A 15,214-nucleotide genomic window follows, 5' to 3' on the forward strand; every position below is an offset into this window, starting at 1 on the left:
GCTGTTTAGACGATGCGTGAATTTTGCGCTGCGTGAGTGCGTTGCGTAAAACTCACGACATGTTCTATATTCTTGCGTTTTTCACGCAACACGCACCCATTGACTTCAATGGGTGCGTGAAAACAACGCATGCCACACTGACGGTCCTGCGTTGCATGCGCGAAAATCACGCAAGAGCTGTCAAACTCCTGAATGTAAACAGAAAAGCACCACGTGCTTTTCTGGTTACAAACATCCAAACGGAGTGTCAAATTCGAGATGAGCGCACCGAACTTCACCGGGTTCGGCCAAACTCGTTTTGACCGAAACCGGTAAAAAATGTTCGGGTACGCGACGACAGGAGACAGTCACTGTCCACGGTGCTGAAAGCGTTAAACTGGTTCAGCACCATGGACAGTGACTTCCGCTCCGAAAATCCATGAACCTGTAAAAAAAAAAAAAAGTTCTGACTTACCGATAACTCCGGTCCGACCTCCCGGGATGACAGTTAAGTCCAAGTGACAGCTGCAGCCAATCACAGGCCAAGCACAGGCTGCAGCCAATCACAGGCTGCAGCGGTCTCATGGACTGCGGCGTCATCCTGGGAGGTGGGGCCGGATGACAAGAGTGGGACGCGTCACCAAGGCAACGGCCGGGAGCCCGGACTGGGGGAAGCAGGAAGTTCTTGGTAAGTATGAAAGTCTTTTTTTATTCACAGGTTGGTGTATATTGTGTTCGGCATTCACTGTCGAGGGTGCTGAAAGAGTTACTGCCGATCAGTTAGCTCTTTCAGCACCTTGGACAGTGACGGGCGTCGACTAGCCTCATCTCTATGATGGCGGCTGCGCGAAAATCACGCAGCCGCGCATCATACACGGATGACACACGGAGCTGCCAAGTGCCTTTTGCGCGCGCAAAACGCAGCGTTTTTTGCGCGCGCAAAACGCACACGCTCGTGTAAATGAGGCCTAAGGGTATGTGCACACACACTAATTACGTCCGTAATTGACGGACGTATTTCGGCCGCAAGTCCCGGACCGAACACAGTGCAGGGAGCCGGGCTCCTAGCGTCGTACTTATGTACGACACTAGGAGTCCCTGCCTCGCTGCCGGACAACTGTCCCGTACTGAAAACATGTTTAAGTACGACGCTAGGAGCCCGGCTCCCTGCACTGTGTTCGGTCCGGGACTTGCGGCCGAAATACGTCCGTCAATTACGGACGTAATTAGTGTCTGTGCACATACCCTAAGGCTTAGATACAGGGCCCATGTGTGATACTGTCTGTGGGACCCTGTATCTAAGCCTACCACAAGGTAGGCTTAGATACAGGGTCCAGCAGACAGTAATCTTATACAGTATAAGATTACTGTGTGCTGGGGCCCTGTATCTAAACCTACAGTGTGGTAGGCTTAGATACAGGGCCCAGCAGACAGGATCACACAATCTGTGATCCTGTCTCATGGGCCCCTTAAGCCTGATACATCGTAGGCTTAGGGGTTGTGCAGTCCCTAAACATTTGCCATCAATAGCTGATGTGTCGCCCGGGACCCGCAAATCAGCTGTTTTGAAGGGGCCGCAGCACTCATACGAGAGCTGCTTCCCCTTCATTTCACTACTCGCTCACACTGTGAATCGCCGACACCGATTCACAGTGTGACCGGAATGAAGTGACAGGAATGAAGGGGAGCAGCTCTCGTACGAGTGCTGCGGCCCCTTCAAGACAGCTAATTGGCGGGTCCCGGGAGTCAGACCCCGCCAGTCAGGGCTAACCTTACCTTCCTCTTCGGCCGCGGCGGGAGTTCTGTAGTCTCGATGCTGTGCGCGGCGGCATAGCGCTGTGACGTCATGCGCTGCGCACAGCGCTTGACGTCAGGACCTCCGCTGCGATCCGGAACCAGGAAGGTAAGTAAAGTATGTTACTATAGTAACAGGGGCCCGCGGCCCGAGTTACTATAGTAACTTTTTATTGATGTGGTGCGGGGGGCCGTGGGCCCCCCTGGCTTCTGGGCCCGGTCGCAATTGCGACCGCTGCGACCCCTATAGCTACGCCAGTGGCCACTGACATCACCGGCCATATGCGGACAGTAACATCAAGGGCTTTCCCAAGACAGGAGTCCCCGGCCAGAGAACTTGCGCTGCTCTGGCCTGGGACTCCAAAGTTGAATGCTGAGGCATTGAGCTAACAGTTTCCTGCTTCAGCATTGGATTCAACTGTGAATCCGGGACTGTCCCGCTGAATCTGGGCCGGTTGGGAGGTATGTTACACAGTAAAGGATCTGAACCTCCCTCCATACATTACACAGTACAGGATCTGACCCCCTCTGCAGTTTAAAATTCAAGATTTTATGGTAATTTCACTGTACACAGCAGGATATGTGCAATATTTAATGCATAATGTGTAATACTATACAATTCAGGATCTGATCCACCTCCACGCAGATGCAGCACACCTTAGTGATGTCAGCTATTCTCGTGCTAATATTAGTGCAGCTGATATGTTTATATATATACATATATATATATATATATATATATATATATATATATATATATATATATATATGTGTGTATCTAATTAACTACTGGTGTGTTAAGCTGCTTAGCAACTGAGCCGGAGCATGACCAATGACATTGGGTGGGTGGAATCGGGATACGGGAGAACCAGGACTTTATAAACAGGTTACAGCTCTGGCCACATATACATTGTCATGGAAACACTGAGAGCACTAGAGGGGAGCGGTAGGTGGGAGGTATATAGGAGAACTAGGCTACACCGGCGGAGGGGGGTGGAGTAGATAAGAAATGGGCAGTGTACAGAAAGTGACGTTAAATAATATACCTTCTCCAAGCAAAGAAGTACGCAGCACGGCTAATATAAGGCAGGAATTGTATTGATTTCATTCGCCGCTAACATATAACAACAGCGGGATCAAATTGTTTTCCGATAATCAGGTCACAATACACAGGCCTGATGGCAGCTTCTCATGTGAGTTGGTATACAACAGGAGTAGTCCCACAATATCACATACTACAGACCGCTGCGGCCCGGACGCCTGCGAGATTCTCGCTCCACACTCCATAAAATTTAATGGTTAATGATATGTCTAAGTAATAGCAGAACATTTCCAGGGACGTCTGTTGTTCTAGATACTTGGTATTGTGAAGTATTGTGGCAAGACGGGATAATCTGCCTGTTGTTTCAGTTGTCCCAAAAGCGACAAAATGAGCTGCAGCGATGCAGATAAATTGGGGCGCATTATACGGCCAGCGTGGGGCGAAGGTTTTGCCCTAGGCATGACATGGATTGGGTTGTACAAAGAAATCATAAGACGACATAACATAAAATGTTTACTATCTCCGTTCCCTTTTACACAATTGCTCACCTTTTACAAGATCTCTTCTTGCTGTCAGTGAATGGAAATATTTATTAAGACCTATCAGCCAGGATTCCAGGACAGGAGAGGGATTTGTGCTACGGCTGTGTGTAGCACACAGTTGATTATTAAAGTGAGTTTGTCCCAAAAGCGACAAAATGAGCTGCAGCGATGCAGATAAATTGGGGCGCATTATACGGCCAGCGTGGGGCGAAGGTTTTGCCCTAGGCATGACATGGATTGGGCTGTACAAAGAAATCATAAGACGACATAACATAAAATGTTTACTATCTCCGTTCCCTTTTACACAATTGCTCACCTTTTACAAGATCTCTTCTTGCTGTCAGTGAATGGAAATATTTATTAAGACCTATCAGCCAGGATTCCAGGACAGAAGAGGGATTTGTGCTACGGCTGTGTGTAGCACACAGTTGATTATTAAAGTGAGTTAAAGAATAAATGATCATCTCGGTACATAAGGCAAATAGACTCTTAAAGGGGATCATCCGAAAATGAGAGCACTAAAAAAAACAACACTGAAGCTTCCCCATATTGAAAAATATGAAACTCTCTAATATACTTATTTAGAAAATTTGATACCAGTCCCCGTCACTGGTCTCTGTCAGTTCACGCCTAGATTTGGATGGTGTCGTCCATAATGACAACACGTCACATGACATAGTTGTCAGATTTTTATTGGTGGAATCCAAGGACAATCTAATGTCGATGAGGTCTGTCAAATCCTCCTCCAAGGGCTGTCATTGGGGGAAACATGTATTAGACTAAGTGGATCAGGGTCAGAGCGATAAAGGGGGGCAGAGGTATCAATGGCATCTGGTCCCGGTGCCTGAGCGGGCTAAAAGCCCCCAGCCGCATAAGAAGACACCAGTATTATATATGGCACATGAAAGGTGAGGGTCCTGATACCGATTTTGCAATGGGACCCAGAAACATCAAGTTACATCTCTGGGTTGGATTTATCCTGCTCGATCCTATTGTTTCCCAGTTCCTACAGAGATAAGCAGCACCAGAGGTGTCTGACAGCCACTTATCTCCCCAGGTCTATCATGCTCATTAGGCCAAGGTGTATGTGAATATAGATAGCAATCAGTGAAGAAAGCTTAACCCTGTCAATGCCAGATTATAAGGGTATGTTCGCACAGGCTATTTTCAGCCGTTTTTCGGGCTGTCAACGTCCCGAAAAACAGCTGAAAAAACAGAAGCAGAACGCCTTCAAACATCTGCCCATTGATTTCAATGGGAAATACAGCATTCTGTTCTGACAGGGCGTTTCTTTACGTGGCCGTTTTGAAAAACGGCCGCGTTAAAAAACGCCCGCGAATAAGAAGTGCATGTTACTTCTTGAGCCGTTTTTCATTGACTCAGTAGAAAAACAGCTCCAAAAACTGCCGTAAAAATATGCTGCAAAAAACGCTAGTTAAATAAAAAAACGTCTGAAAATACAGAGCTTTTCAAGGGAAAGCAGCTCCTGATTTTTAGCCGTTATTTAAGCAACTCGCGTTTTTCGCAGCTTTTTTTACGACCGTTTTTGGAGCTGTTTTTCTATAGTCAATGAAAAACGGCTCCAAAAACGGCTCAAGACGTGACAATCTCTTTTTTTTGTGGGCTTTTTTTACGCGGCTGTTTTTCAAAACAGCCGCATGAAAAAACGCCCCGTCGGAAAAGAACGTTGTTTTTCCCATTGAAATCAATGGGCAGATGTTTGGAGGCGTTCTGCTTCTCATTTTTCGGCAGTTTTCGGCCTGAAAAACAGCCGAAAATAAGCCGTGTGAACATACCCTCACAGTGTATCCTATAGCAAGGCAAAATTTCTATATGTATTCATACACATAGGTTAAAAGTTAACCTGCGCTATTACAGGATTTAGGACCACAAAACTTGTATATTACAGGACTTAGGACCACGGGCTGATGTAAGAGTCTGACGTCTCGTGCACCTATTTTCTTGGCACATATATTGTTGGTCAAATGTAATAATTTGTTCATCAAAAAAGCCTTGTTTTGCGAGATGCTCGCCACGTTGGGTCGTATACTTATAATATTCAGTGGATTTGTTGAGTTGTGAAATGCGCCGGATTTATCACTTGCGTTGGCTAGTTTCGTGGCACAAAATACTGGTTTAAAGTATACCACCCAATAGGTGGTGTAAAGAAGGCGAAGGTGTGCCAACATGTGCCGACATGCGCCAAACCTATCCAACAGCGTGCGCGTCGTTGAAAGACACCTCCAGCTTTAGGCTTTCTATCTTTAAGTCATTGTTAATAAATCTGCCCCATTGTGTGCAAAAATACCTTCTGCTATGGAGCAATTCTATTACGTTATGAAAATGCTATTTAATCAATTCACAAGAATTTTCGTGTAGCTACGCTCTAAAATACTGTTGCACTATTTGAACACTAGATGGCAGTAAACATAACTCCCCCCCCCCCCCCCCCCGAAAAACTCTTCTTGGTCTATGGTCTGACTTTTTGTGATAGGAAAAATGCTTGAAAAATTTCAAAAATGTGAACCTAGTATCAAGACCTTACAAAAAAGACTGTAAATAAAGAGGATTGTGATCATTGACAATTTGTTTACAGTCATTAGTGGTAGGAAGATTAGTGGGTAAGGGCATAGCTATAGGGTGTGCAGAAGTAGCAGTCGCACCCGGGCCCTGGTGCCTGAGGGGGCAAAAGTTCCCTTTGCCACATAAGAAGACACCAGTATTATAAATGGCACATGCTCTTCACTTCTATTAGTGGATGGTATTGTGGTGGCATGAACCAGCACCATAAATGGGCAGATTTTGAGGGTGCCATGTCTTAGGGTAATTACGGAGATTTTTTACGGTCGTGTGCATGGGGCCTTACCATACGTACAGCTCTGTTAATGGGATTAGTATGATGACATATATTTAGAGCTGAAAGTCATAAATGCAGGTGTAGAAGTGATGTTTGCAGGACACTATAGAGATCTAATGGTATATAGTGGTAAATAGTATATAGTGTTATATAGTGGTAAATAGTATATAATGGTATATAGTGGTAAATAGTATATAATGGTATATAGTGGTAAATAGTATATAGTGGTAAATAGTATATAATGGTATATAGTGGTAAATAGTATATAGTGGTATATAGTGGTAAATAGTATATAGTGGTATATAGTGGTAAATAGTATATAATGGTATATAGTGGTAAATAGTATATAGTGGTATATAGTGGTAAATAGTATATAATGGTATATAGTGGTAAATAGTATATAGTGGTATATAGTGGTAAATAGTATATAATGGTATATAGTGGTAAATAGTATATGGTGGTATATAGTGGTAAATAGTATATAATGGTATATAGTGGTAAATAGTATATAGTGGTATATCGTGGTAAATAGTATATGGTGGTATATAGTGGTAAATAGTATATAGGGGTATATAGTGGTAAATAGTATATAATGGTATATAAATAGTATATAGTGGTATATAGTGGTAAATAGTATATAATGGTAAATAGTATATAATGGTATATAAATAGTATATAGTGGTATATAGTGGTAAATAGTATATAATGGTATATAGTGGTAAATAGTATATAGTGGTATATAGTGGTAAATAGTATATAATGGTATATAGTGGTAAATAGTATATAATGGTATATAGTGTTAAATAGTATATGGTGGTAAATAGTATATAGTGGTATATAGTGGTAAATAGTATATAGTGGTATATAGTGGTAAATAGTATATAGTGGTATATAGTGGTAAATAGTATATGGTGGTATATAGTGGTAAATAGTATATAGTGGTATATAGTGGTAAATAGTATATGGTGGTATATAGTGGTAAATAGTATATAGTGGTAAATAGTGGTATATAGTGGTAAATAGTATATAGTGGTATATAGTGGTAAATAGTATATGGTGGTATATAGTGGTAAATAGTATATAGTGGTATATAGTGGTAAATAGGAGTTATCAGTAAATACAGGCCTATGAAGTGTCCTACATTTCTGACACTACCCCCACTGTCCAGTGCTGAACATTTCTGGCAGTGGTACCCTCTAATGCTGCTCGGGTCAATTTATGTGGAATTTGCCAGTTCGTGGTATGAATTAAAGTAAATTTGTCGTGCCGTAGATGGCCCCTCCCCTTCCACTAAGCCCCACCCACTCTTCGAAAAGTGGTGTAAGTGGCACAAATGTTGCAATTTTTCCCGCAAATTGTGACTTTTTCTAAGCCAGAAAAAAGGCGTAGAAAAGTTGATAAAATTCCACCTAGTGTTTTAGACAGGAACTGTGACTGTGTTATGGAGGTACTGTGGTTGGATCTGTTATGGGATCACTATGGCTGCCCATGTTACAAAGATATTATGATTGGGGTGAGGTAAGGTGATCTCTGTTGCTATGGTGCTGTGCCTGTAGGGGATGTCGTCCAGAGCCAGGGTGGCTTGCCCTGGAAACAGAGGTGCTTTTGGGCGGCTGAGTTGCTCCCCTGCGGGTGCTGTGTTGCAGCAGTATTATCTGCCACATGGTACTGCATCTAATAGACTAGGGACCCACTTAAAAGAGGTCTCCATAAAGTGGCAAGTGGTCTTATTCAGTTTGATCAAAATATGTACCGAGAACCTTCTGTTCATTTTTAAAATGTTTGCAAATTTTTCGATTATCCTGTGATGGGGAACAGCATCTAGCTTTGTTATGGAGGTACTGTGACATCTGAAAAGGCGAATTGCTGTCACTTTGTTCACTGTGTGTCTGATGCTTCTCACTCTTTCTCATCTTCGAGGCTGGTAGGTCTGGTGCAGGAGTAGAGATGAGGAATAGTGGAGGAGCGCGAAGTGATTACTATAGGAAAAGTAGCGAGGCCTATCAAGCAATACAAAGGAATAGTAATAGAACTGTGAGTCATAAGTACAGGAAGATTAATGATGTCCGCAATACAATGTGCAACTGTGCAGATATAGCAGAGGGCTATGCGTTGGAACAGGAATAGTAGTGAGGAATAGTATGCAGTCATTTTTTACAATATCGACTTAAACGTCCCAATTTTTTGTATGTCACATTGTCACATGCTGCAATAGACCGCTGGGCAGGATATAGGTTTCTAATAAGGGAGCTGAGTATTGCATCAGAAGAGGCTTGCAGCACAGGGTGGAAGGTAGAGTCACGTGGCGGTATAGCAGAGGGGAACTGGTAATGACGGAGGCTTTGTGACAATGCTGCTTGGTATATAAGCCATAAGAACCAGCGCTTTTCACAGTAAGACGTAAGCACAATAATATCCGGAGAGCCCGCAGCTGGGGGACGGGATTGTATTATTGACTGGTGTGACACAGATGTGTTTGCTGCATTGTAGAGCATTGAGGTGTCAGCACAGCCCCCCGCCACATTAAACACCCCCCCCCCATCCCCGGATTTGACAATGAGCCCGTCCATGATTATATAGATGGAATATCTGTCAGTGATTTCCCTCAGGACCTCTGTACCCGAGATCAGAAGGGAGATCACAGGGAATAATATCATCCTACATCCCACCACCAGCTGACTGCCAGCCCTTAACTCATACGTGGCTGGTGATAATACAAGCGGAGAGGCGATGTACCAGACTGACGAGATCCTAAGGGTATGTTCACACGGGCTATTTTCAGCAGTTTTTTGGGCCGTAAACGTCCAGAAAAACGGCTGAAAAATCGGAAGCAGAAACGCTACAAACATCTGCCCATTGATTTCAAGGGGAAATATGGCGTTCTGTTCCAACCGGTGGTTTTTTTACGCCTCACATTCAAATAATGGCGCGTAAAAAGACGCCCCGTAAAGAGAAGTGCATGTCACCTCTTGAGCCGTTTTTGGAGCTGTTTTTCATTGACTCAATTCAAAAGCAGCTCCAAAAATAGCCGTAAAAAACACAGCAAAAAACGCCAGTTTGATTAAATAACGTCTGAAAATCAGGGGCTGTTTTCCCTTGAAAACAGCTCCGTATTTTCAGACGTTTTTGTTAAGTGTATGAACATACCCTAAATCTTGTGTGACGCAGAGAGTTTATTATAATAAGTGATATTATGTATGGGAGACACAGCTAATGCTGAGCAAAAGGAGACATTATTAGATTAAGAGACAGAGAGAAAAAAATATCCACAGCAGGATGATATGCCACAGTGCCTCCATAACACAACCAGCCACAGCCCCCATAACACAGCTAGCCACAGTACCCCTATAACAAAGCCAGCCATATGTCTTCCATAACACAGCCAGCCACAGTAATCCCATAACACAGCCTGCCACAGTGCCCCCATAACACAGCCAGCCACAGGTACTCAATAACACAATCAGGCACAGTATCCCAATAACACAACCAGCGATAGGTCCTCCATAACACAGCCAGACACAGCATAGCCAGCCATAGTGCCCACATAACACAACCAGCCACAGTACCGCCATAACACAGCCAGTCATAGGTCCTCCACAACACAGCCAAACACAGTATTCACATAACACAGCCAGCCACGGTGCCCCCATAACACAGCCAACCATAGGTCCTCCATAACACAGCCGGCCACAGTATTCACATAACACAGCCAGAGACAGTGCCCCCATAACACAACCAGCCACAGGTCCTCCATAACACAGCCAGCCACATGTCCTCCATAACACAGCCGGCCACAGTATTCACATAACACAGCCAGAGACAGTGCCCCCATAACAAAACCAGCCACAGCCCCCATAACAGCCAGCCACAGTAACTCCATAACAGACACAGCCACAGTGTCCCAATAACACAGCCAGTCATAGGTCCTCCATAACACAGCCAGTCATAGGTCCTCCATAACATAGCCAGTCATAGGTCCTCCATAACACAACCAGCCACAGTATTCCTATGACATAGCCAGCTACAGTGCTCCATACATAGCATTGGCAGCCCCAGAAACCCTATAACATAGCCAGCCATAGTACCCCCATAATGCAATAATGCAGCAAGCAAAAGTACACACATAACATAGCTAGCTACAGTATCTTGATAATGCAGCCAGCCACAGGATCCCCATAACAAAGCCAAACATAGTGCTCCATAACTAACAGTAACAACCAGCCACAGTGCTTCATACATAACTGTGGTAGCTACAGAACCCTTATAACAGGCAGTTACCGTACCCCTATAACAGTGTTAGCCACAGCGCTCCCATGATGCAACCAGTTTCCATGCCCTATACAGTAACCCCATAACAATGCTAGACACAGTGCCCCCATAAAAGTACTAAGCACAGTGCACCATGACAGCGCTAGACACAGCTATCTGCTTTTCCTGACAAGAACAATAATATCAATTTTTGTTCGTAAAATGGGATGTGACCCATCAGTTACCCCATAGCAGTTCAGAAAATGAAAGCTGAACTATTATATAATATTATAATACAACTAATATTATATTTTTATAGATTTAAACAAAAACTGCTCAGGGCCTGTGTCTGAGGGTGTAAAATCAAACAGTTTTGTTATGTTTTACCTTTCTTATAACGCAGGGATTCTCGCTGTACAGATTTCTATTGGAATCCAAGTCAGTGGAGAAGTTAGACTCTTACCTTGTCACTGATGTAACCACTGAACTACATTTCCCAGCAGTCCTTGTATGTAACAGTAGAAGTTATATATTTAGGTGATGGGTCTGGTCTGTCTGACACATACTTGATCAGCAAATACGTGATACTAGATGATGTTTTGTATTCATAGATTTAATCAAGCATGTCTCTGCACAGTGAGGGGCATGGTAGGATTTTCTCACTATGATTAACCGCCCTGGGTGACGGTGACAGGAAAAGCAGCTCCATACGACCTAATATGTATGACAGTGATAGCTGCCAGACAGCTACTTCCTGTTCCAAAACATGAAGGCTGGAGAAGTCAGGAGCATAAATTGCTGAGCTTACAATAGTATTTTTTAAACTTTTTTGTTGGTTCACCTTAAATAAACACTAAACCTAGAAATAAATGACAAAAGTGAACAGGAAATAAATGTATCCAGTGTTTGTCCGCCTGCAGGGTTTTCCGCATTTTCTTGAAACAGGGTTCAGTCTAGGAGAGGGGATCATCATTCTTGTCTCCTTTTACAGACACCTCAGTGGTGTGAGGCTCCTTTTGCAACCAGAGGGAGGAATTGCTGGAATTTTCTTTTAATTTAGTGTATTTTATATTTTTTGTTTATTATTATTATTATTATTATTTTTATACATCCTTTAAAATTACGTCTACCCTTTTGTTGTTGTTGTTGCTGTTGTTGTTTTTACCTAAACTCCAAAATTATGTGCTGATTAAAGCTTTAATATTTATTTGTAGTGGTCGGAGTTCCATTTTTCAGATATAGAGCTCCAAATAACCTGCATAAACAGAATTAAACGATAAAATTATGCCTGCAGCCACCACTAGAGGGAGCTTACTGCATTCAGTTTATACATTGAACACAATATAAGCTCCCTCTAGTGGTGACTGCAGGCAGACAGAATTTTATCATTCGACTCTATGTCTACGCAGGGGATTTGAAACTCTGAATAAGAAAAACAGAGCTCCGACTGCTATAAAGATATATTATAAAATGAATCCGCACAAAATGTTGGACCCTCAAATTACATAATGGTCATTTTCAAGAACATATGAGTGTTGGAGTGAATTTTTGCATGGCAGCTAAGATCCACTAGCTCAGCAGCTAGATTGCCAACATGTTAATGTACAAAGCATGGCAACTATGCATATTAATTTTAGAACATGGTACACACGCTAAGAGCAAGTCTCTATTTGTCAATGGTGACAATCAGTGCAAATTCTGATAAGATGGATTTCGACCAAAAACAGACGTCATTTCTAAAATCCTCCTTTAATAATCTCTCTGGATGCAGCCAAATCAGCTTTGGCATCTTGACAGAGAGGAAGAATTGCTAGTTTGGTACTAAAATTAGAAAACGTCTTTAAAAGGTTTCTCGCCTCTGACCAATCGGTATCATTATTTATATCTCAGGAAGGTTTAGCAGGAGAAATATTTACTTTCTAGCACCGCTAAAGACATCTGTTGACCTTGGGATGGTGGCAGAATAAATTGTTCCTCAAAATATCGAAAAAAAATATTTGCAGAATACTGGTCGTACCCTATACATTCTAGTTGTAAGTCATGAAGTATCTGCCCTATATTCAGTAGGGTTGCCATTATTGCATTTTTCTTCCTCACAATCTCATTTCATAAATTCTAAGAAATATGTGGGCCCCTAGGCCATGGAGTCACAGTGGGCTCCCTGTCTACCCCACCCGTAACTTGACAAGCATAGGTTGTCATGGGCCTCCAGCCTAGTGGACCCTGGCATCTGCCCGGTTTGCCTGGTGCTCACAGATCTGACCAATCATGGCCTAATACAGCCACATTTTCAAATGGCCACTTTTTTTTACAAACTCCACCCATTTTATATGCCTCCAATAAATTGGGCATTTAAAATAATTTTTGGTGGGATAAGACCTCAAAATAACCTAGCACATGACAAACCTGCTTATAGAATAATATAGAATATGTAATAGTCAGTGGCGTACACAGATGTGACGGTGCCACGTTTTGACATTCAGGACCAAAGGGCCTTCCCTATACAGACTTTCCATGACCTTTGCGCCAATTACCCACTGAAGTTTTTCTGGAGAGGTGCACGATATCAAAAGGGTATGGAACAACCAGGACTGGGCTCCATCTCGGCCCCATAGCAGCCGTATGGTCTGGCACTATGGTATAATATTACCTTGGTAAGGCTATTGTGCAAAGCGTTTACCCATTTGTAAAAAAAATTTTTTAAAGCAACGAAGCTTTAAAAGATAATGACGTCCCTACATCAAAACTTCAGTTCCAGTAAAAATTTACGTTTTTCGAATTAGATTTATCATATTTACTCCGAACATGCACATCTTCTACAAATTAATTCTAGACTTTTTTTAATAGCATATTTTTCAGATTAAGATTAAGTGAAGATTTAACTATAATGACTGATAGTTCTTGGAAAACCATTTCAATCATCATATGAGACAGATGTTCATTGCAGGCAATTATTTGTCCACTGAGGGCAGCGAACATCAAAAACATCTGCTGCAAAGCAAACAGATCACCAGAAAAAAAAGAGAATCCTAAATCATTTTAAGACCGAATCTGTGATTCAATTAAATCTACCCCCCGCCCCCAAAAAAAATTAGGTTCCAAATGTGGAAATAAAAGGGCTAGGAAGTATTAGATCAGTGACTGGAACTATGTTAAAACTCTCATGTAAATACATGAACCTTTGTAATAAATTTCATTATGGGATAGTTGCATCCTCACCATCCAGCAGCCTGTAATTCCCTGCCTACAGGTTCAGTGTAAATGTTCAGACACCTCCTAACCTCCAATCCCCCTTCGAAATCTGTCTAAAGTAATGCAGTGAATAAAAGACAGGTTGATGGGGAGGAGGGAGATGCAGCTGCATTTTCTCACTCAATGGTTCAGCAGGGGAAGAGAGGAGAGTGAACAGCAGGGGGCGCATCTGGCTTAGAGCACACAGCTCTTACATCATACTGTTTTATGACAGGAAGGCTTCATGCTGGTCATCATCATCAACCAACCAAGGTGTCCAGATGGCTAAATGTCAGTCATTCAATAGTCAGTACACTGTGAGACTGATCCTAAGAGAAAAATATTCTATAATTGGGACACGCAAGTGGAAGGACATAAGCAAAGATTAAAAGTTAAGTTCTTGAAGACTTGACAGAACCATTGGGATATGTTCTCCTAGACGACAATAATGGATATCCTCACCTAATAATATTCTTAATTAATATGTTGTGGATACCAATTGAACCCAATTATGCTCTGGTGAGGGGTTTGCAGCCCTATAACCTCCTCTCAAAATTCTGCAACCCTTTCGGTCGACCTTACTATGTTTACTTACTCTCCGTATTTCATTCTGAATGTGTTTTATATTCTAGTCTGTTTCCGGTTTGCTGTCTACACATATCATTTTATGTATTGTGTGTATTATCTCCTGTCAAACAACCTGACAGAGGCATTCATAAAAAATGAATTCATGAAAATAAGTGTGGGCTGTATACTCGAGGAAGATCAAGACACATTTACTAATTAATATGAATTTGTAAGTAAATCAAGAGCAAAATTTATTGGATATTCCAGCCCGAGAAATGTATCACTTATCCACTATATAGGTAATAAATGTTAGATCAGTAGGGCTCCGACTGTTTTCGACAGTGTCACAACCTGTGAATGGAGCATGGTCGACCCCCACTCCATTCAAACTCCTCCTAGTTGCTGTCGTGCGTCTGGAGGGAAGGGGGTACCGATGACCCCCGTTCTAGTGATTGGAGGGGGTCCCAGTGGTCAGACCCACACTGATCCTACATTTATCACCTATCCAGTCGATAGGTGATAATTCTTTTCGGCTGGAATACCCCTTTAAGACATGTAGCACATTTACCCATCATATGTATAATTTCCATAAAACCATATATTTTATGAATATTTATCGATATTTGACATGAACTTAGAAGTGGGGAAGAAGCAGTGGTTGGTATAACAGTATGATCAGGACAACTTTTGACAATACCCTCTTTGTTAGAAAAGTGCTTTGAAAATAAGATGATCGCAGCAGCGATCAGCTGCAATCAGTGATGTAACCTGTTAATTTTCATTGCAGTGCCACCACAGGGGAAATTAAGAATTACATAGGGCCCTTTAAAATCAATGGGCTGTCTGTGTAATGCACAGAGATGCTGGGTCCTCCAGAGAGAGAAAGAGACATTTTGTGAACGCTCTCTGCTCCGGCTAATTGATGTAGGTCCTAAATTAAGGAATCCCCTTAGA

Source organism: Rhinoderma darwinii, chromosome 8, assembly GCF_050947455.1.
Source record: "Rhinoderma darwinii isolate aRhiDar2 chromosome 8, aRhiDar2.hap1, whole genome shotgun sequence".
Taxonomy (NCBI): Eukaryota; Metazoa; Chordata; class Amphibia; order Anura; family Rhinodermatidae; genus Rhinoderma; species Rhinoderma darwinii.